Below are 23,922 nucleotides of genomic sequence, written 5' to 3'. Positions count from 1 at the left end.
AAAGTCTCTATTTCCATTGTTTCCCTATCTATGTGCCATAAAGTGATGGGACTGGATGCCATGATCTTAGTTTTCTGAATGTTGAGTTTTAAGCCATCTTTTTCACTCTCTTCTTTCACTTTCATCAAGAGGCTCTTTAGTTCTTTGCTTTCTGCCATAACGGTGGTGTCATCTGCATATCTGAGATTATTGATGTTTCTTCCAGCAATCTTGATTCCAGCTTGTGCTTCATCCAGCCTGGCATTTCGCACGATGTACTCCACATATAAATTAAATAAGCAGGTTGACAATATGCAGCCTTAACGTACTCCTTTCCCTATTTGGAACCAGTCTCTTGTTTCATGTCCAGTTCTAACTGTTGCTTCCTGACCTGCATACAGATTCCTCGAGAGGCAGGTCAGGTGGTCTGGTATTCCCATCTCTTTCAGAATTTTCCACAGCTTGTTGTGATCCATACAGTCAAAGGCTTTCGGATAGTCAATAAAGCAGAAATAGATGTTTTTCTGGAACTGTCTTGCTTTTTCTATCATCTAGCAGATGTTGGCAATTTGATCTCTGGTTCCTCTGCCTTTTCTAAATCCAGCTTGAACACCTGGAAGTTCACGGTTCACGTACTTTGAAGCCTGGCTTGGAGAATTTTGAGCATTACTTTACTAGCATGTGAGATGAGTGCAATTGTGCAGTAGGTTGAGCGATCTTTGGCATTGCCTTTCTTTAGTATTGGAATGAAAACTGACCTTTTCCAGTCCTGTGGCCACTGCCTATACTTTAGAGAAATGAATTAGAAACCAGTGATTTACTCCTGCACAAAACCTAGCCTGAGGGATAGGTCTTCTCACCAACTGAAAGGAAGACAAATGATGTAGGAATTCTTTGTGGCATAATTCTTCTAGAATTCTCTAAGAAAACAGCTGTATCCTTTTTATGGGAACAAAATGCCACCATCACTGGAGTCAGAGAATGTCACTCACCAAATGCAAGTTAAATGTGAAAAAAATAGAACAATTAGGAAAGTCTGTATCATTGTTTGCTTTACTTTCATTTTTGTTACCTGAAAATTATTTACCACATACTAGATAAGCCATGTCTCATTTTCTGAGTTGCCTTTTAGCTTTTTTATTTCCATTCAGGACGCCTATAAAAATGTCACAATGTCACCTCAGGATGCTAACATCTTGAGATGACATTAACCTTTAAAAAATACCCTTATACATCAAGGTAGGGCCAGAATCTTCTATTTTTTAGTGCTAGGGGAAAGATAGCTCAAAAATTTTAATATACCAATGTTTAAAATATACAATACAGGTTAGTTGTTAATGCAAATTTCCATAGGCAAGTTATCTTCTACTTCTTCTACTAAGCCTTTCTCTATCACAGATCCCCCCAACTGAATACAGCGTTTTTCCCTGTTGAACTGCCATAATGTTTCTTTTTCTTTGGTGACACTATTTCATACTTTGTATTACAAATAGTATTACATAGTTTATTTTCTCTAGAAGTTAGCTGGGAGTATCTTTTTATTTCCTCACCTGTCTATCACTGTCTTATATTCATTTCTTCTTTCTGTTCATTCCTTCATTAAATATCTATTAATCTTTAAGCCTGAAAAATAAGGTGTTACCTCCATACAATTTTCCTCTTTCAACATGATTCTTGATGCAGATTTTCATCACAGTTTACACTCTGGACTTTGATACAGGCTCTTACAATAAACCAACTTGATTGACTTGTTTTCCCATACAATTTTTTATAGTCATAATTTACATACAATAAACAGATGGTTAAGTTCAGATCTTCGAGGTTTGAAATTACACTCACATAACCACCATCTAAACACAGAACATTTCTATCACCTCATAAAATTCATTTGTGTATCTTTCCCGTCAAATTCCCCACCGCAAAACAACTCCTTTCAGACCTTGATCACCATGGAAATTTAACTTGTCCTTAGACTTCTAAAAATGTAATTAGACACTGTATATCATGGTCTCTGGCTTCATCCTCATGACACAGCTCTGGCGCTTAGACTGCCGTGCGGTTAGTGTTTTGTTTTGTTTTATTTTAGTTGAATATTATCCCATTATTGTCCAGTGCACAATCTGTTAATCCTCTTGCTGATCATCCTGTGAATGATTCCCAGTTTTCATTATCATGAGTAAAACTGAAAAACAATCTTGTACAAGTCTTTTTGGACATATGTTTTCATTGATCTTGGGTAAATAATCAGGGAGGAATCACTAGGTAATAAGTTGGATGTGTGTTTAACTTTGTAGGAAACCCCCAAGCCTTGTTACTTTACATTCCCACCAGCCACTTGGGAGAGTTCCAGCTGCTCTTCCACATCTGATGTTGTCCGTCTCTCCTGTATCAGTCGTTCAGGTGGGTGTGGAGTTACAGCGGTTTCCCATCCCATCTTGGTGTTTCAAGATTTCACCTTCAGTGATTCTCCTTGGGTGTGCTGCTCTAGATCCGTTTTTTATCTGCAGTGACATGAGTGTTTAGCTGAACATCCTTCCCTGTGCCCACTTCTGTTCAAGCCTTTTGCTTCTTTCAACCCTGGGTTTTAGGTCTCGTTATTTTTGATTTGTAGGTGTTCTCTGTATTTTCCTGATACAAGTTGTCTGTCAAGTATGCTGCTAAGTCACTTCAGTCATGTCCAACTCTGTGCGACCCCATAGACGGCAGCCCACCAGGCTCCCCCGTCCCTGGGATTCTCCAGGCAAGAACACTGGAGTGGGTTGCCATTTCCTTCTCCAGTGCATGAAAGTGAAAAATGAAAGTAAAGGCGTTCAGTCATGTCCGACTCTTAGACTGCCAAAAATCAAAAGAATGAGAATATTGAACTTTATCAAACACATATCTTCTACATTATTGGCAGGACAGTAAATTATCAAGACTTGTTTTGAAAATCATTGGTAGACTATGCGTGCTCAGTCACTTCAGTCATGTCCAGCTCTGTGATCCCATGGACTGTAGCCCACCAGGCTCCTCTGTGCATGGGATTCTCCAGGCAAGAACACTGGAGTGGGTTGCCATTTCCTTCTCCAATGCATGAAAGTGAAAAGTGAAAGTGAAGTCTCTCAGTCATCCGACTCGTAGCAATCCCATGGACTGCAGCCTACCAGGCTCTTCCATCCATGGGATTCTCGAGACAAGAGTACTGGAGTGAGGTGCCATTGCCTTCTCCAGTCTGTCAAGTATAAATATTTCAAACTGTCTCCCTTACTGTGGCTTGCCTCTGTACTTTCTGACTGTGGTCCTTTGTGGAGCAGAAGTTTTTAACTTTGGAAAGCTCTGTTTCACACCATTTTCTCCTGTGCTTTGTGCTAAGTCCTGTCTGAGAATAAACTGCTCACCTCAAGAACACAAGGACTGTCTTCCAGTTTTTTTCCAGCAGCTCTGTGGTCTCACTATTACAATTAGGCCTTTGATTCACCTCAAATTGACTTTTCTACAGAGAGTGAAGTAGGAAGAGGATTTTTTTTTTTTCAAATCTCTATAGATACTAAGTTGTTCTAGTACAAGCTGTTCAAAAATCAAACAGACTTCATTTTCCCCCACTGAATTGATTTGGCATCTTAGTCAAAAATCACTTATATAAGCTGTCAATCTTATATATCTGATCAAGTTTCCATATACAGCTAATTTTCCACAAACAAAGAGGAGCAGAATATGCTGACCTGCACATATATAAATGTGACACCGGGAGTCCAGCCTGTGGGTCCCTCAGCCCCGCAGGTCAGTCAGTCCAGGGTCTTTAGGATAAATGATGAGGTGAATAAAGTGAGAGAGAGAACCTGTGGACCGAAAGAGACATAAAAGATATAGTCAAACTTTTTAAAATGGGCAAGAATGAACTGCAGTGTCTAGGAATGCACACTTGAGTGGTAACACCGTAGAGAAACATAGGGAAGTGGTGACTATAAATGTCAGGACAGGGGGTGTTTTGGAGGGAGAGGACTGTGAAGAGAATGGGCGAATTGAATGGTTCGGGACAGGAAGACACAGTTACGTTACCTAACCTGAATGATGGTTTTAATTGTGTTCTCTTTAAAGTAATTCACTAAACTATGCTTTCTGTGTAATTATGATTCCAACTATATGACATTCTGAGAAAAGCAAAACTATAGAGACAGCAAAAAGATCAGTGGTTGCCAAGGTCAGTCGAGGGGAGGTTTACAGACAGAGCAAGGAGGATTTTTAGGGCAGTGAAGATACTCTGTATGATACCATGCTGCTGCTGCTGCTGCTGCTGCTGCTAAGTCGCTTCAGTGGTGTCCGACTCTGTGCAACCCCATAGATGGCATCCCACCAGGCTCCCCCGTCCCTGGGATTCTCCAGGCAAGAACACTGGAGTGGGTTGCCGTTTCCTTCTCCAGTATGATACCATAGTTGTAGATAAATGTCTTTATACATTTGTTCAAACTCATAGAATGTACAACACTGTGAGTGAACCCTAAAATAAATTAGGCTAATCCACTGTGACAAACGTAACATCTGGTGGATGGTGTTGATAACAGGGGAAGCTACGCTTGTGTAGGGGCAGTGAGCATGGGAAATCTCTGCACTTTCAATTTTGCTGTGAAGTTAAAATGACTCAAAAAATAAAATCATAATTTAAAAAATTAACTATTAATTACATAATATTTGCATATTAGAATGTCTTCAAATCTTTGTGAAAATTTGATTATCAAAAATGCCATAAGTTGATCTTACCAGATTTGAGGAGAACAGAATTTTTTTATTTTCTGTTTTGTATACTTTTGGAATCTCTTTAATAAACTGAAACAATACTGTGTTATTCATTGATATTATTATTAATATTATAAAATTTAGAAAGAAACACCCTGCTTATTGTTTTTTTCCCCCAAGTTTTCAATTTACAGAGACAACCATTTTCACTTCATGTTTTTTTAGCATTTTGGAGGGAATGAGGGCATTGGTTTTGAGGCCAAACCAACCTTACTGGAGTACTAGCTCTGCAGCCATGGGCAGAAAACATACCTACCATAAATCTGTTTGCTAATGTACAAAATAGAACTAAAAATCTTTTTAGCAAGTCACTGGCTTGTAAACAGAATTTAATATGCTTATAGAAACCATAAATCCTAGCACATCATAAACTTAAAATCAGTGCTATGATCATTCTTCTACTGTTATTGCTAACTGCTACTCCTAATCCTAATATACTGACCAAGAAGCAAGAAAATGGAATTGTAAGCTAAAAGGAAACTTTTTCACTTGAATTTTATTTTTTTAATTCTTTTTTTTAATTTATTTATTTTAATTGGAGGTTAATTACTTTACAATATTGTATTGGTTTTGCCATACATCAACATGAATCCGCCACAGGTGTACACGTGTTTCCCATCCTGATCCCCCCTCCTACCTCCCTCCCCATACCATCCCTCTGGGTCATCCCAGTGCACCAGCCCCAAGCATCCTGTATCCTGCATCAAACCTGGACTGGCGACTCGTTTCTTATATGATATTATACATGTTTCAATGCCATTCTCCCAAATCATCCCACCCTCTCCCTCTCCCACAGAGTCCAAAAAACTGTTCTATACATCTGTGTCTCTTTTGCTGTCTCGCATACAGGGTTATCGTTACCATCTTTCTAAATTCCATATATATGCGTTAGTATACTGTATTGGTATTTTTCTTTCTGGCTTACTTCACTCTGTATAATAGGCTCCAGTTTCATCCACCTCATTCGAACTGATTCAAATGTATTCTTTTTAGTGGCTGAGTAATACTCCATTGTGTATATGTACCACCGCTTTCTTATCCATTCATCTGCTGATGGACATCTAGGTTGCTTCCATGTCCGGGCTATTATAAACAGCGCTGCGATGAACATTGGGGTACACATGTCTCTTTCAATTCTGGTTTCCTCGGTGTGTATGCCCAGCAGTGGGATTGCTGGGTCATAAGGCAGTTCTATGTCCAGTTTTTTAAGGAATCTCCACACTGTTCTCTATAGTGGCTGTACTAGTTTGCATTCCCACCAACAGTGTAAGATGGTTCCCTTTTCTCCACACCCTCTCCAACATTTATTCTTGTAGACTTTTGGATCGCAGCCATTCTGACTGGCGTGAAATGGTACCTCATTGTGGTTTTGATTTGCATTTCTCTGATAATGAGTGATGTTGAGCATCTTTTCATGTGTTTGTTAGCCATCTGTATGTCTTCTTTGGAGAAATGTCTAGTTCTTTGGCCCATTTTTTTATTGGGTCATTTATTTTTCTGGAATTGAGCTGCAGGAGTTGCTTGTATATTTTTGAGATTAGTTGTTTGTCAGTTGCTTCATTTGCTATTATTTTCTCCCATTCTGAAGGCTATCTTTTCACCTTGCTTATAGTTTCCTTTATTGTGCAGAAGCTTTTAATTTTTATTAGGTCCCATTTGTTTATTTTTGCTTTTATTTCCAATATTCTGGAAGGTGGGTCATAGAGGATCCTGCTGTGATGTATGTCGGAGGCATCACTGACTCGATGAACGTGAGTCTCAGTGAACTCCGGGAGTTGGTGTTGGACAGGGAGGCCTGGCGTGCTGCGATTCATGGGGTCACAAAGTGTCGGACACGACTGAGCGACTGATCTGATCTGATCTGATGTTCTCCTCTAGCAGTTTTATAGTTTCTGGTCTTATGTTTAGATCTTTAATCCATTTTGAGTTTATTTTTGTGTATGGTATTATAAAGTGTTCTAGTTTCATTCTTTTGCAAGTGGTTGATCAGTTTTCCCAGCACCATTTGTTAAAGAGATCGTCCTTAATCCATAGTATATTCTTGCCTCCTTTGTCAAAGATAAGGTGTCCATAGGTGCGTGGATTTATCTCTGGGCTTTCTATTTTGTTCCATTGATCTATATTCCTGTCTTTGGGCCAGTACCATACTGTCTTGATGACTGTGGCTTTGTAGTAGAGCCTAAAGTCAGGCAGGTTGATTCCTCCAATTCCATTCTTCTTTCTCAAGATTGCTTTGGCTATTTGAGGTTTTTTGTATTTCCATACAAATTGTGAAATTATTTGCTCTAGCTCTGTGAAAAATACCAATGATAGCTTGATAGGGATTGCATTGAATCTATAGATTGCTTTGGGTAGTATACTCATTTTCACTAAATTGATTCTTCCAATCCATGAACATGGTATATTTCTCCATCTATTAGTGTCCTCTTTGATTTCTTTCACCAGTGTTTTATAGTTTTCTATATATATGGGTCTTTAGTTTCTTTAGGTAGATATATTCCTAAGTATTTTATTCTTTTCATTGCAATGGTGAATGGAATCGTTTCCTTAATTTCTCTTTCTATTTTCTCATTATTAGTGTATAGGAATACAAGGGATTTCTGTGTGTTGCTTTTATATTCTGCAACTTTACTATATTCATTGATTAGCTCTAGTAATTTTCTGGTGGAGTCTTTAGGGTTTTCTATGTAGACGATCATGTCATCTGCAAACAGTGAGAGATTTACTTCTTCTCCAATTTGGATTCCATTTATTTCTTTTTCTGCTCTGATTGCTGTGGCCAAAACTTCCAAAACTATGTTGAATAGTATGGTGAAAGTGGGCACACTTGTCTTGTTCCTGACTTTAGGGGAAATGCTTTCAATTTTTCACCATTGAGGATAATGTTTGCTGTGGGTTTGTCATATATAGCTTTTATTATGTTGAGGTATGTTCCTTCTAGTCCTGCTTTCTGGAGAGTTTTTATCATAAATAGATGTTGAATTTTGTCAAAGGCTTTCTCTGCATCTATTGAGATAATCATATGGCTTTTATTTTTCAATTTGTTAATGTTCTGTATTACATTGATTGATTTGCGGATATTGAAGAATCCTTGCATCCCTGGGATAAAGCCCACTTGGTCATGGTGTATGATCTTTTTAATGTGTTGTTGGATTCTGATTGCTAGAATTTTGTTAAGGATTTTTGCATCTATGTTCATCAGTGATATTGGCCTGTAGTTTTCTTTTTCTGTGGCATCTTTGTCAGGTTTGGGTATTAGGGTGATGGTGGCCTCATAGAATGAGTTTGGAAGTTTACCCTCCTCTGCAATTTTCTGGTAGAGTTTGAGTAGGATAGCTGTTAGCTCTTCTCTAAATTTTTGGTAGAATTCAGCTGTGAAGCCGTCTGGACCTGGGCTTTTGTTTGATGGAATATTTCTGATTACAGTTTCAATTTCTGTGTTTGTGACAGGTCTGTTAAGATTTTCTATTCCTTCCTGGTCGAGTTTTGGAAAGTTGTACTTTTCTAAGAATTTGTCCATTTCTTCCACGTTGTCCATTTACATGGCATATAATTGCTGATAATAGTCTCTTATGATCCTTTGTATTTCTGTGTTATCTGTTGTGATCTCTCCATTTTCATTTCTAATTTTATTGATTTGATTTTTCTCCCTTTGTTTCTTGATGAGTCTGGCTAATGGTTTGTCAATTTTATTTATCCTTTCAAAGAACCAACTTTTGGCTTTGTTGATTTTCGCTATGGTCTCCTTTGTTTCTTTTGCATTTATTTCTGCCCTAATTTTTAAGATTTCTTTCCTTCTGCTAAACCTGGGGTTCTTCATTTCTTCCTTTTCTAGTTGCTTTAGGTGTAGAGTTAGGTTATCTATTTGACTTTTTTCTTGTTTCTTGAGGAATGCCTGTATTGCTATGAACTTTCCCCTTAGCACTGCTTTTACAGTGTCCCACAAAGAATGCTCAAACTAACGCACAATTGCACTCATCTCACATGCTAGTAAAGTCATGATCAAAATTCTCCAAGCCAGGCTTCAGCAATATGTGAACCATGAACCAGCTTCCTGACATTCAAGCTGGTTTTAGAAAAAGCAGAGGAACCAGAGATCAAATTGCCAACATCTGCTGGATCATGGAAAAAGCAAGAGAGTTCCAGAAAAACATCTATTTCTGCTTTATTGACTATGCCAAAGCCTTTGCTGTGTGGATCACAATAAACTGTAGGAAATTCTTAAAGTGATGGGAATAACAGACCACCAGACCTGCCTCTTGAGAAATCTGTATGCAGGTCAGGAAGCAACAGTTAGAACTGGACATGGAACAACAGACTGGTTCCAAATAGGAAAAGGAGTATGTCAAGGCTGTATACTGTCATCCTGCTTATTTAACTTCTATGCAGAGTACATCATGAGAAACTCTGGGCTGGAAGAAGCACAAGCTGGAATCAAGATTGCCGGGAGAAATATCAATCACCTCAGATATGCAGATGACACCACCCTTATGGCAGAAAGTGAAGAGGAACTAAAAAGCCTCTTGATGAAAGTGAAAGAGGAGACTGAAAAAGTTGGCTTAAAGCTTAACATTCAGAAAACGAAGATCATGGCATCCGGTCCCATCACTTCATGGGAAATAGATGGGGAAACAGTGGAAACAGTGTCAGACTTTATTTTTCTGGGCTCCAAAATCACTGCATATGGTGACTGCAGCCATGAAATTAAAAGACACTTACTCCTTGGAAGGAAAGTTATGTCCAACCTAGATAGCATATTCAAAAGCAGAGACATTACTTTGCCAACAAAGTTCCATCTAGTCAAGGCTATGGTTTTTCCAGTGGTCATGTATGGATGTGAGAGTTGGACTGTGAAGAAGACTGAGCGCCGAATAATTGATGCTTTTGAACTATGGTGTTGGAGAAGACTCTTGAGAGTTCCTTGGACTGCAAGGAGATCCAACCAGTCCATTCTGAAGGAGATCAGCCCTGGGTGTTCTTTGGAAGGAATCACGCTAAAGCTGAAACTCCAGTACTTTGGCCACCTCATGTGAAGAGTTGACTCATTGGAAAAGACTCTGATGCTGGGAGGGATTGGGGGCAGGAGGAGAAGGGGATGATAGAGGATGAGATGGCTGGATGGCATCACTGACTCGATGGACGTGAGTCTGAGTGAACTCTGGGAGTTAGTGATGGATAGGGAGGCCTGGCGTGCTGCAATTCATGGGGTCACAAAGAGTTGGACATGACTGAGCGACTGTATTGAACTGAACTGAACTGAACAGGTTTTGAGTTGTGCATTCGTTTCTATGCATATTTTGATTTCTTTTTTCATTTCTTCTGTGATTTGTTGGTTATTCAGCAGCGTGTTGTTCAGCCTCCATATATTGGAATTTTTAATAGTTTTTCTCCTGTAATTGAGATCTAATCTTACTGCATTGTGGTCAGAAAAGATGCTTGGAATGATTTCAATTTTTTTGAATTTACCAAGGCTAGATTTATGGCCCAGGATGTGATCTATCCTGGAGAAGGTTCCATGTGCGCTTGAGAAAAAGGTGAAATTCAATATTTTGGGGTGAAATGTTCTATAGATATCAATTAGGTCTAACTGGTCTATTGTATCATTTAAAGTTTGTGTTTCCTTGTTAATTTTCTGTTTAGTTGATCTATCCATAGATGTGAGTGGGGTATTAAAGTCTCCCACTATCATTGTGTTATTGTTAATTTCCCCTTTCATACTTGTTAGCATTTGTCTTACATATTGCAGTGCTCCTATGTTGGGTGCCTATATATTTATAATTGTTATATCTTCTTCTTGGATTAATCCTTTGATCATTATGTAGTGTCCTTCTTTGTCTCTTTTCACAGCCTTTGTTTTAAAGTCTATTTTATCTGATATGAGTATTGCTACTCCTGCTTTCTTTTGGTCTCTATTTGCGTGGAATATCTTTTTCCAGCCCTTCACTTTCAGTCTGTATGTGTCCCCTGTTTTGAGGTGGGTCTCTTGTAGACAACATATATAGGGGTCTTGTTTTTGTATCCATTCACCCAGTCTTTGTCTTTTGATTGGGGCATTCAACCCATTTAATTTTAAGGTAATTATTGATAAGTATGATCTCGTTGCCATTTACTCTATTGTTTTGGGTTCAAGTTTATACACCTTTTTTGGGTTTCCTGTCTAGAGAAGATCCTTTAGCATTTGTTGGAGAGCTGGTTTGGTGTTGCTGAATTCTCTCAGCTTTTGCTTGTCTGTAAAGCTTTTGACTTCTCCTTCGTATTTGAGTGAGATCCTTGCTGGGTACAGTAATCTGGGCTGTAGGTTATTTTCTTTCATCACTTTAAGTATGTCTTGCCATTCCTTCCTGGCCTGAAGAGTTTCTATTGAAAGATCAGCTGTTATCCTTATGGGAATCCCTTTGTGTGTTATTTGTTTTTTTTCCCTTGCTGCTTTTAATATTTGTTCTTTGTGTTTGATCTTTGTTAATTTGATTAATATGTGTCTTGGGGTGTTTCGCCTTGGGTTTATCCTGTTTGGGACTCTCTGGGTTTCTTGGACTTGGGTGATTATTTCCTTCCCCATTTTAGGGAAGTTTTCAACTATTATCTCCTCAAGTATTTTCTCATGGTCTTTCTTTTTGTCTTCTTCTTCTGGGACTCCTATGATTCGAATGTTGTGGCGTTTAATATTGTCCTGGAGGTCTCTGAAATTGTCCTCATTTCTTTTAATTCGTTTTTCTTTTTTCCTCTCTGATTCATTTTCTACCATTCTATCTTCTACTTCACTAATCCTATCTTCTGCCTCTGTTATTCTACTGTTGGTTCCCTCCAGAGTGTTTTTGATCTCATTTATTGCATTATTCATTAATTGTATCATTTATTTCTTCTAGGTCCTTGTTAAACCTTTCTTGCATCTTCTCAATCCTTGTCTCCAGGCTATTTATCTTGATTCCATTTTGATTTCAAGGTTTTGGATCATTTTCACTATCATTTTTTGGAATTCTTTATCAGGTAGATTCCTTATCTCTTCCTCTTTTGTTTGGTTTGGTGGACATTTATCCTGTTCCTTTAGCTGCTGGGTATTCCTCTGTCTCTTCATCTTGTTTATATTGCTGAGTTTGGGATGGCCTTTCTGTATTCTGGCAGTTTGTGGAGTTTTCTTTATTGTGGAGTTTCCTTTATTGTGGAGTTTCCTCACTGTGGGTGAGGTTGTACAGGAGGTTTGTCAAGGTTTCTTGGTTAGGGAAGCTTGTGTTGGTGTTCTGGTGGGTGGAGCTGGATTTTTTCTCTCTGGAGTGCAATAAAGTGTCCAGTAATGAGTTATGAGATGTCAGTGGGCTTGGAGTAACTTTGGGCAGCCTGTATATTGAAGCTCAGGGCTGTGTTCCTGTGTTGCTGGAGAATTTGCATGGTATGTCTTGCTCTGGAACTTGTTGGCCCTTGGGTGGTGCTTGGTTTCAGTGTAGGTATGGAGGCGTTTGATGAGCTTCTGTCAATTAATGTTCCCTGGAGTCAGGAGTTCTCTGGTGTTCTCAGGATTTGGATTTAAGGCTCCTGCTTCTGGTTTTCAGTCTTATTTTTACAGTAGTCTCAAGACTTCTCCTTCTATACAGCATCGTTGATAAAACATCTAGGTTAAAGATGAAAAGTTTCTCCACAGTGAGTGACACCCAGAGAGGTTCACAGAGTTATGTGGAGAAGAGAAGAGGGAGACGGGAGTTAGAGATGACCCGAATGAGATGAGGTGGAATCAAAAGAGGAGAGAGCAAGCTAGCCAGTAATCATTTCCTTATGTGCGCTCCACAGTCTGGACCACTCAGAGATGTTCACGGAGTTATAGAGAGAAGAGAAGAGGGAGGAAGGAGACAGAGGTGGCCAGGAGGATAAAAGCGGGGAAGCAAAAGGAGAGAGACAGATCCAGCCAGTAATCAGTTCCCTAAGTGTTCTCCACCGTCTGGAACACACAGAGATTTGCAGAGTTGAGTAGAGAAGAGAGGGGGTGGGGGGTGGAGACAGAGGCAACCTGTTGGAGAAAAAGAAGAGTCCAAAGGGGGAGATAGCAGTCAAGCCACTAATCTCACTCCCAAGTAAAAATGGGTACTGAAGATTGGGTTCTTAAAGGTACAAAATTGATAACAAATACCAAAAAGCGAAGATTAAAAATCTAGAGTAGAGTTTGGATTTTCAAAAATACAATATTAAAGAAAAGAAGAAGAAAAAAAAAATCAAAGTCACAAAAATTATTTTAAAAATATGTATATGAAGTTTGCTTTAAAAACATAGGGTCTTTTTTTTTTTGCAAAGTAACAGTAGTTTATAAAAATGAAAATTAAAGGAGTAATAGAGGACTTAAAATATTTTTTTAATTTAAAAAAAATAATGATCGTAAAAATAGTAAAAATATATCTAGGACTTTCTCTGGTGTTGTGGGCAGTGTGGGGTCAGTCCATTTTCGGATAGTTCCTTGTTCCGATTTATGTTTCTCAAGATCTATAGGCCCCTTCCTATGTAGTCGGTACTAACTACAGGGTTTTAATCTATTGCACCTGTCACTTCCAAGGCAGTTCCCTCTGTTTTAGCTTCTTCTGTTTGCTGGTCTCTTCAGTGTCTGATTTCCACCCTGACACAAGGGGGCAGTGGTGGACACTTTTTTAGGCTCACTTGTTCAGTTGCACTGTGGGGAGGGAGGGATGTTGCAAACAAATAACACTTGCATGTGCTTGCAGTGTTTCAGCCACACTGGGCCTGCCCCCACTCACAGAGCATGTGCCCTCCCTGCCCACACTGCTCAGGCTCTAGGTTGCTCTGCCAGGAACTGTCCGAGGCCTGCCCTGAGCTACATGCATCTCCCAGGTCTAAGCCACTCAGGTTCAGGCACTCAGGTAGTCCTCAGAGGTGCAGACTCCATTGGGCCTGCGTTTTGTGCCCTTCCCAGGTCCGAGCAGCTCAGGTGATGAGGTGTTTGGCGAGCACAGTCGCTATGACTTATCGCCTCCCCCATCCCTGCCACTTGGTTTTCTGGGTGTACGACCGGCTCACCTTCTCAGGTAGATGTTGACTGTCCAGAACCCCAAGAAGTCTTAGTTAGCAAAGAAGCCTGCTTGCAGTTTGGTAGATAATGTCTCTCTGGGGCTGCGATTGCCCCTTCTGGCTCTGGCTGCCTGTCACAGGAGGGGGATGGTCTGCAGCCGTCTAGTTTTGTTCAGTCCTTTGTTCTATGCGTGGGCCTGGCAGTTTCTTAGGTAGGGCTCTTCGCGTGGTGGCTATCCCACAGTCTGGTTTGCTAGCCCGTTAGTTCCCTCAGATTGCCCTCCGGGCATTCAGGCCCGGTCCTTACTCTAAGCAACGCATCCTGCGCCTCCCAACCCCCGCTTGCTCGTGGCGGGTGCAGGCGTCTGCGCTACTTCTCCACTGGGGGAGTTACCATTGGGTTCGTAATCTGTGGGTTTTGATTATTTATTTATTTTTCCTCCCTGTTATGTTGCCCTCTGTGCTTGCAAGGCTCACCACAGTCTCGGCAGTGAGAGTGTTTCCTAGTATTTGGAAACTTCTCTCTTTTTAAGATTCCCTTCCCTGGGACGGACCTCCATCCCTACCTCTTTTGTCTCTTTTTTTGTCTTTTATATTTTTTCCTACCTCCTTTCGAAGACAATGGGCTGTTTTTCTGGGTGCCTGATGTCCTCTGCCGGCATTCAGAAGTTGTTTTGTAGAATTTACTCAACGTTTAAATGTTCTTTTGATGAATTTGTGGGGGAGAAAGTGGTCTCCTCGTCCTATTCCTCCACCATCTTAGGACTGAAATCCTCACTTGAATTTTAAATACTTTAATCATATTCTTTCAAAATTCATTAAGATATTTCAAAATTAGCAGCTCTTTTTTTTAGAAAAATTTTTGTCAGCAGCAATATGTGAAAAAGATTCAATATTTTAAAATCTGGAAACACCTAACCTTGTTTCATACATAAATGAAGTCATTAACTTTGGCTTGCCTATGACCCAAAAGGCAACAAATGGGCTTTGAAAAGCACCATTCTAAAGTCACTGAAACTGTTCATTCTGAAAAAGGTCATAAAAGGTATAATGTGTTCTTCAGTCAATTTCCATATTAAAGGGAAGATACCTACAGTTCCTTAGCATTGCTTGAGCACCTCTGATATTTTCCTGATGAGCATCCAAGCTCAGGAAGTGCCCCTAACAAGTGAGTTAGCTCTCCAAACGAAACTACTGTAACAAGTTTTGGCCATGGCATTGAAATGTAATGGTTTGATCATGAAGAATCACCGTCCTGAGTAACGAGGCTGCTTCCGTCATCTGCGGAGGACACAGTGTAGTAAACCCGAGGTGTGGTTCTCCGCCGAGCGCCCATCTCGTCTGCATCCATGCCGGCCTGACGACCTAGCCTCTGTTACAGTTTCTTCACACTTGACTGCTTGGATCTCAGCTATCGTCAACTGAGAAATCCACTAAACTGAGCTGCACAGCTTCAGTCCCCAAGCCCCGTGACTTGAATGTAAAAGCAAAGAGGAGTAATTATAACAGCCATCTTTCAAGGGGTGAGAATCCATCCCCAGCCTATTACATTTTAAGGCAACAAACTGAAATCAGCAGGAAAGAAACATTCAGCTTATCTTTATGGAGTTATTTTTACTAGTCTTAGTTTTTCTTTATCTCCACATGTGCTATAAAAACACAACATTTGGAGCCAATTTGGCTTCCTTTTTCTATTGCATTGAAACAGTAAATGCACTCTAAAGCCACTAATCTATGAATTTCCCTAATTTCAAAGTATGTGAATATTTTTCTTTAGGTACACCACTTACCAAATGGCTTCTCAATAAATGGGATTTTAAAATACATTATACATTACAATTACATTCTGCTTTCCCCCATTATATTTTCAAATTGCTTATAACAAAGAAGTTAAATTATATCTACATTTATTTTTCCTCTGTTTAGTTCCTCTTTTCAGAAATCACTTATGCTTCAGAAATTGCCCATTATGTTTCTGGGAAAGATATTAAGTGCTATTATTAAACATATGCACTCTATCTGTATACATATCTAAATAGGCTTGCTTTAACACAAAAAGTTTTTTTACTTTATTTTGTCAGAATTGATAATTTTATTAAAAAAATGCTCATGTGTTTTATTTTCTCCAGACTTTTCCTTTGTTGGCTTCATAATAGTTTCAGAATGCTAGATTTTTAAAATTCATTTATGAACATGGCCTCTGAAAAACATGGAGTTTCTTTTTTACAGTGACTTGTTATCAGCTGTCTGATACATAATCTGGCCTCTCAGACCCCACCTGTGAAAAGCTCACTCTGGGCCAGCTTAGACATGTCATTAGTAACATTTCAGTGAAGTCTGTATTTCAAAAAATGTGACTTTCCCCCTACACTACACTCTTTCCAAAGAATATAGTGAATGCTTTAATGATTTTGTTGCTACAACTAAGGTACCGTTAGAATTTTTCTCACTGGGCAAAATGTATTTATGACCTTGGGTTGGAAAGAATCCATTAGAACCTGAAATACAGAGCTTATCTAGTTCTACTAACCCTCCCATCACCCCATGAAACTCCAGTCACAGGAGGTCAAGGTGGCATGTGGTACAGAGAGAAGGAGTAGGGATTCTTGTTTAGGACTGAAGAACCACTCTGCCTCTTCTAGCATTATGATCTCAGGTAAACTAGTTAGTGTCTCTATACTTTATTATCTTCATCTGTCAAATGAGAATAATGATAGTACTTAATCATATAAAGACACAAGTATTAAAGTGCATTAATATTTTTCTCCTAAATATTTACTTTAACCATTTTCAAGGTCTTAGAATAATGCATGGAAAACAATATGGGCTCAGTTGTCAGTATTATTTTTACTTAATGATCTGACTGTTGTGGTTGGCTGGATAATGGTTCCCCAAAGACATCCATCATGTCCAAATCCCCAGGACCTGACATGACAGAGGGACTCTGCAGGGGCCATTCAGTTAAGGATATGGACTGGTGAGACCCGATGTGGCTACAGAAGAGGAGCAAGGTGAGCTGACTGTGGGAGCAGAGGTGGGGAAGATGAGGTTTTGGGGTCACAAGCTTCCAGTGAGGAGCAGGCCGAGGCAAGGAAACAGGCCAGAGCTGGCGCCACCTGCTGGCCTTTCTGTGCAGGGACATGCCCTTCAGACCACCTCCAGGCCTGCTAGAATAGTCAGTGCTTTTAAAGCCGTTAAGTCTGTGCCCATTCATTAAGCAGCAGTAGGAAAACAGTCGCCCGACTGGATACAAGAACTATCACCGCATCTCTGACTCTCTGGCTGTTAAACTTTTCATCACATGTTAGGCTAATCCACAGAGAACACTGCCCATTTGAGGTCACCTCTGTGCTAGAGACGGAGAAGTACTCTTGCCTGGAAAATCCCATGGGTGGAGGAGCCTGGTAGGCTGCAGTCCATGGGGTCGCAGAGTCGGACACAACTGAAGCAACTTAGCAGCAGCAGCAGCAGCTGTGCTAGAGAATACTGGACTCTTGTTTCACTACCACATAGTTGGGAATTTGTTTAACTGTCGAAAAACTATCGAAGATGAAAATTCAGGGAGAGCAGGACTGACATACACACCGCCTCGTGTGTAAGACAGACGGCTAGTGGGAGGCTGCTGTATACACAGGCGCTCAGCTCGGTGCTCTACGTGTCTGCCCCCTCCCTCTTGAGGGGATATATGTATGCATGTGACCGATTCACTCCACTGTGCAGCAGAAACTAACACAACATTGGAAGGCAGTGTACACTCCAGTAAAAAACAAAATTCAAAAAAGACAACTATTTCTCCATAGTTTTAAGAAGCCACTGGGGCTTCCCTGGTGGCTCTGTGGTAAAGAATCCACTTGCCAAGCAGGAGACGCAGGTTTAGTCCCTGATCCAGAAAGATCCCACATGCCATGGAGCAACTAAGCCCGTGCACCCCAACTACTGAGCCCACGTGCCGCAACTACTGGAGCCTGTGTGCCCAGAGCCGGTGCTGAGCAATAAGAGAAGCCACTGCAGTGACAGAGCTAGCGTAGCCCCTGCTCATCACAAGTAGACAAAACCCTGCACATCCAAAAATAAAAATTTTTTAAAGGCCACTTAAGTTTTTTTCTTTTTACTTTTCAAAACCAACATTTGTAGTATTCATGTGAGCTGAAAGGTGAAGCCTGAGATGAAGGCTGGCCGCTGAGCCTGCAGCAGGCAGCCCGTGGGGCCAGCACTGCCCTGAGACTTACTGTGCTACTGCGGGGTGCATCAGCATCTCCCACACCAGGTACCCGAGGAAAGCAGGAAGCCGCCGCCCACCTCTGTCCCCTCGCAAACACAGAGTAGTCCCCAGTTGGCTGGATCTCAAGGGGAACAACATTTTAGGGACCACTACTCGCAAAGATGGAGAAGGCAATGGCAGCCCACTCCAGTACTCTTGCCTGGAGAATCCCATGGACACAGAAGCCTGGTGGGCTACAGTCTATGGGGTCACAAAGAGCTGGACACAGCTGAGCAACTAACACACACATTCAGTTCAGCTCAGTCGTGTCTGACTCTTTGGGACCCCATGGGCTGCAGCACACCAGGCCTCCCTGTCCATCACCAACTCCCCGAGTTTACTCAAACTCGTGTCCATTGAGTCAGTGATGCCATCCAACCATCTCATCCTCTGTTGACCCCTTCTCCTCCTACCCTCAATCTTTCCCAGCATCAGGGTCTTTTCAAATGAGTCAGCTCTTCGCATCAGGTGGCCAAAGTATTGGAGTTTCAGCTTCAGCATCAGTCCTTCCAATGAACACCCAGGACTGATCTCCTTTAGGATGGACTGGTTGGATCTCTTTGCAGTCCAAGGGACTCTCAAGAGTCTTCTCCAACACCACAGTTCAAAAGCATCAAGTCTTCAGCATTCAGCTTTATAGTCCAACTCTCACATCCATACATGACCCCTGGAAAAAACCATAACTTTGACTAGATGGACCTTTGTTGGCAAAGTAATGTCTCTGCTTTTGAATATGTTATCTAGGTTGGTCATAACTTTCCTTCCAAGGAGCAAGCGTCTTTTCATTTCATGGCTGCCGTCACCATCTGCAGTGATTTTGGAGCCCAAAAAAATAAAGTCTGTCACTGTTTCCATTGTTTCCCCCATCTATTTGCCATGAAGTGATGGGACCGGATGCCATGATCTCAAACACATTAGAAAGAGAAACAACTCCAGACTGTACTATAACAAATACATTGTTTACAACATTCTCTCTTTTCAAATACATTTTCAAAAAATGTGTTTATAAGCAGGGGGTTAGCTACAATCCCACCATCTAATTTGCTAGTGAACCTCATGTAATACTTAGGAAAGTTTTTGCTGCAAGTAAGTTAAAAACTAACTGACGTTTACACCAATAGTTCATTGCTTTATCATATAAAAAGGCCTGGTCATTTGGAGGCTCTTGCGGGTTTAGCTGCTCAGTGATGACATTGGGGATCCAGTCTCTTTCAACGCTTCTGTTCTGTTGGGCTTAGCCAGTTTCCTTTCACCGTCATGCTTGTAACTCTTGCTCACAAGATGACTGCCAGAGCTCCAGGCATCACATTCACTTTCAAAATGCAAAAGGAAGAAACAAGAAGCTTTTCTATTATGAGGCTTATTAATTTTTTAATCAGTGAAGGAAATCTCTCCAAATTTCCATGCAGACATCTTCCATTTAATGGGCCAGAATTCTGACATTATGGGCATCTCTGTGGACAAGGGAGGCTAGGAAAGTTAGTAACTGGGCCAAGAGGAAAGAACTGCTGTGATGAGCTTTCTAATCATAGTCACTATTTATCTTCTTGGCTGAAGGAAAATCCTGACTTCCCTGAGATCAAAATATTTCCACCCTGGCTTCTTACCACAAGGAGAAAAGGCAAAATGGGCAGTTGTCTAGGCAGTAAACAGTAGCTGGCATATTTTAGGGCAATACAATTACAAAATTATAAACTCTCCAAGAATATTTATTCAAGCAAGTTACTATTTTACATCTATCTGTAAGTACAAATACTTCTGATTAAAACAAAGTATGGGAATTGAAAATTTGGGGAAAGAATAAAGCACTGAGAATAAAATGAGAAATGGGAATAAAATAAAATGTTTGAAACCATCTCCCAGAGACTATCATGTTGTATTTATGTATAAAGATATATCCAGTCTTTTTGTTTAGTTTGATTTTTTTACTCAGTGCATCTTACCTTCAATAGTACTTTCTAATCAGCCTTTTCCTTAACAGTGTGCCATGGCTGATATTAATGCCACATCATTAATATCTTTGTACATCATCACTTACAATAGCTAAATGATATTCCAAGCAGTAGGTCTGTAGATTAATCCATATAAACAACTCCCACTCTCAGACATTTAGACTGTTTCGTGTTTGTGTTTTTTGGTTTGGTTTTCTGTTTATTTTGCTGTTAAACACCACAGTATTTTTCCTGTGATGAGACCCTTTAACATCTCCCTTTTAGCACCTCCAAAATACAATCCAGTATTGTTAGCGACCGTCACCGTGCTGCGCTTCATATCCCCATAACTTAGGTATCTTATTACTGGACCCAAACTACCTCTTAAGCTTCCTCAGGAAATCATAAGCCACGAATTTCCTTAGTCTCACATATGCTTGCTCTGCCATCTTAGATATTAACACAGACTGCCAACTGGTATTGGCGTTTTCTGTGTCATAAATTTTTTCTAACTTTGACTTTGGTGCAGGGTATCTACCAAATGGAGTCTCTGCAGGGCTGGATAAAAATAAAGAATGGAGAAGTTTAGCAATAGGGAAGGGTCAAAATACATTTCTGCTCAGAAGGTAAGGGGACTCCTTACACCCTGGAAGCACATCAGGGCGACATTGCAGGGCAAGCTCTAGTTAATCCTTTTACTGCCAAGATGGAGGCGTTTGGAAGAGCACTTTCTAACTCGCTCATTTGACGATTCTTATGATTAAGTGCCATCAGAAGTGAGAATTTGGACAGCACATAAAGAGACACGGCTCCTGCACCTGTGGTTTATAATCTAAAGGGAGGCGTACATGCTGGTGAGACATTAAAACCCATCACCGAGGGACGTACTTCCATCTCAGAGGAGGGAAGTTCATGAGCACCTAGACAGTGGTCTTATTTCACCTGTTATGTCCTGTGAGGGGAGGATGAGGATGGGAGAAGAGGGGTATGAAGCCCACTGAGAGTTTCCATGAAAGAAGTGAGCAATGAGAAAGAAATAATAATAATATTGATGAAATAATCCATGCAAAAAACAGACATGGCTCTTTTTCAATACACGAAGCCACATGCAAAACAGATGGTGCTATAATTTGGACTGAACTTGTTTCTACAGTTCAGTCATCTTCATTCAGTTTTCCAGATAAACCACAGCACTATTAAGATGGCTCTCTTACACACAGGAAGAAAAAAGTCAGACAGGCCAGAGTATTTCCAAACAGATCTTCTCCCAAACAAATCCTGATCTGATAGAAAGCACATACATGATAACGTTTGAGCACTGTCCATTAACAAGCAATAAACGTTTTCTTGAACTTTGGCCAAAGGTTCACAGGCTTAACTGAAACTTCTTAGGGTACAAATATATGAATAAACTCTGAAGAAAAGTCATTAATTGTATCTGTCCTTTCAAACAAGGTTTTTCATTTTATTATGAAAGGACATGGTATTATAATAATTTCCCTTAATTATTATATGGTTTATGTTGTGTGGATGTGTGTACTAAAAAAAAAAAAAAAAAAAAACACAACCAAACAAAAAGGTTGTGTAGCCTTACTGTTTACTTTTCCTTCAAGATTTCTTGGATGTATTTCAAAGTTATACATTGAAATTTGCATTACACCCATTTAAATGTCTTTCTTATCTGGCCTCTTTTTAGCTCTCTAACCTAGTAAAGCACCAAAGAGAATTACTATTATATAATTAGTATAATAAATGATATATTTAATGGTATCCACACAGTTTAGAAAATCAGTTTTATTTATGTCTTCTTAGATGGTTTCACTGCCTGTAATTTCTTACAGGAAGACAGCTGAATGAAATACAAAAATTCTCTGGAGCCTGCTGCTAATTCTATTTTTGGACTTGTGCTGTATGTTAAATTTTAGCCCATTCCAACTGTTAATATTGTAAAAGGTCAAATACTCAATGCAGTGCTCTTTTTAGTGTCTGTGCTAAATGCCAGATTAATCTCAGTGTAATTAATGAGTTTACCCTGTATTTATTAAGCAGGAAAATAGGATTATTTCCCTCAGAACCCATGAACCTAGCAGAATCACAGATAAGAAACATAAATTTTGCAGCTGCTGCCCTGACTAGAAACCAGCTAAAGAACCCAAATAAATTCCTTTTCTATTTAATTTTCTGAGACCCAGAATTACAGAATAAAATCCCACTCATCAGTCACTGTAGTCCCATTACCATCAACCTTAAGGATCAGTATTGTACAACGCAGGCAAGGTAACTGGAGACTTATACCACCAGGCAGGTTATTATATGACACTATTATGCTAAGTGACAAGCTCATTCAGGAATCAGATTGCATGCAGACTGGCTTTTATGTCTCTACAAATTTCTAAAACAAACACTAGCCATCCAAGTTCATCATACATTCAAATGGAAAAGAGGACCAATACTGGATTCACACCCAGCTTCAGGCAGACCTGCAGAAAGTGCTGCGGGTGTCATTAAGCACATCCTCTATCTCCAGCCTCCAGTTGACCATCATCAAAAGTGCCAAGTGACGCAGTGCCATCAGCAGCTCCCTGATGGTGAGCGCTGTCACTCCCAATCACAACTGGTTGGTATTTAAGGGAATTTAGAATTTACGTGGGCACATGTTCTTCCCAAGTGGCTCAGTGGTGAAGAACATGACTGCCAGTGCCGGAAAAGGGGATTCAGTCCCTAGGTCCAGAAGATCCCCTGGAGAAGGGAATGGCAACCCACTCCAGTATTCTTGCCCAGAGAACCCCATGGACAGAGAAGCCTGCGGGCTACAGTCCATGGGATCACAAGAGTGGAACACTACCAAAGCGACTAAACAACAAACAAAGTAGTTCTTACAGTGTTGTCCCCAAGTTGGCAGCATTCGCATCAGGCAACTTGTCAGCAATGCAAGTCCAGACCTACTGAGTCAGAAATTCTAGGGGTGGAGCCCAGGAGACCATGTGCAGCAAACCTTCAGGTGACTCTGATGAATGCTTAAATCCCAAACAACCCCATCCCATTTTGTTCCATTTTTTGAATGACAGGTCGACACAAATCACTGGACAATAAAGTCAGAAGGACGCTCAGATCTCCTGACTTCCCAGAGAATATCCTCTACCATTCACAAAGATGACTGCATCTTTTTGAGTGGCAGAACTGGACCTCATTTGGGGAGTAAAATGGAGGAAGGGGACTAAGCAGAGCTTTGTCGTTAGACATCTGACATTCCAGCCGCCAGGAAGCGGAGCTCAGAGGACACCTAGAGCGTGATGCGAGGGAGCAGACACACAACCAGGAATTCGGCGATCTGGGCTGTGGGCTCACGGGCACCGGACAGACCTTAGCCATGTCACACCAGCCCCCAGGGTGTCACTCCAAGTACCAAGTGACAACGCCTTCCCTCGTACTTCTCAGTACTGGTTTTAGAATTGAAAAAGTAATTGTGAAAATATCTGAAGCCTGAAAACCACATATAAACATTTTCCTACTTTGATCAAAACTGAGACCTGTGGCCAACAGGGTGTAACCCAGAAGTGATGGGAGCAGGTGCAGGGGGAGTGATGGAAGGGCCCCCAGGAGAGAGGAGGGGACAGGATGTAACCCGGAAGTGATGGGAGCAGGTACTGGGGTGGGGGAGTGATGGGCGGGGCCCCAGGAGAGAGGAAGGGACAAACCCTGGCCTAGAGCTGGGTGGCCTTGAGAAAAGCAATTAGAAGAAGAGCTGATTAAAAATATAAGAGCCGGCAATCAGAAACTAGTACCAACCAGAAAGAGAAGTGAAAGCAGTGGGTAGAAGGAGAAGTTCCTGATGGCAAAGCTGCACCTCAACAACAAATACGTGTTTTAAAAGCTGGCAAAACCAATACAATATTGTAAAGGAAAAAAAAAAAAAAACTACATTAGACAAGGGGGAGGGGTGCTGTGAGAAATGAAGCCACAGCCCCTCAG

At 40.6% G+C, this 23,922-nt stretch overlaps 1 protein-coding gene and 1 long non-coding RNA gene across 2 annotated transcripts in view; one reads left to right on the top strand and one right to left on the bottom strand.

Moving 5' to 3' along the window:
• DOK6 (docking protein 6) overlaps positions 1 to 23,922 on the top strand; it is a 413,808-nt gene that overhangs the window by 366,368 nt on the left and 23,518 nt on the right. The gene's annotated exons all lie outside the window — the stretch shown is intronic.
• Positions 2,037 to 22,896, bottom strand: LOC129635919 (uncharacterized). Its single transcript, XR_008706537.1, has 3 exons — positions 22,831 to 22,896; positions 3,681 to 3,797; positions 2,037 to 2,480 (listed from the first exon to the last, which is right to left on the bottom strand). It is a non-coding gene; the product is annotated as an uncharacterized LOC129635919 (long non-coding RNA).

This window comes from Bubalus kerabau, chromosome 21 (genome assembly GCF_029407905.1).
Source record: "Bubalus kerabau isolate K-KA32 ecotype Philippines breed swamp buffalo chromosome 21, PCC_UOA_SB_1v2, whole genome shotgun sequence".
In the NCBI taxonomy this organism is placed as follows: Eukaryota; Metazoa; Chordata; class Mammalia; order Artiodactyla; family Bovidae; genus Bubalus; species Bubalus kerabau.
The sequence above is the reverse complement of the archived record's forward strand: the minus strand, read 5'-3'. Positions and strand labels throughout refer to the sequence as shown.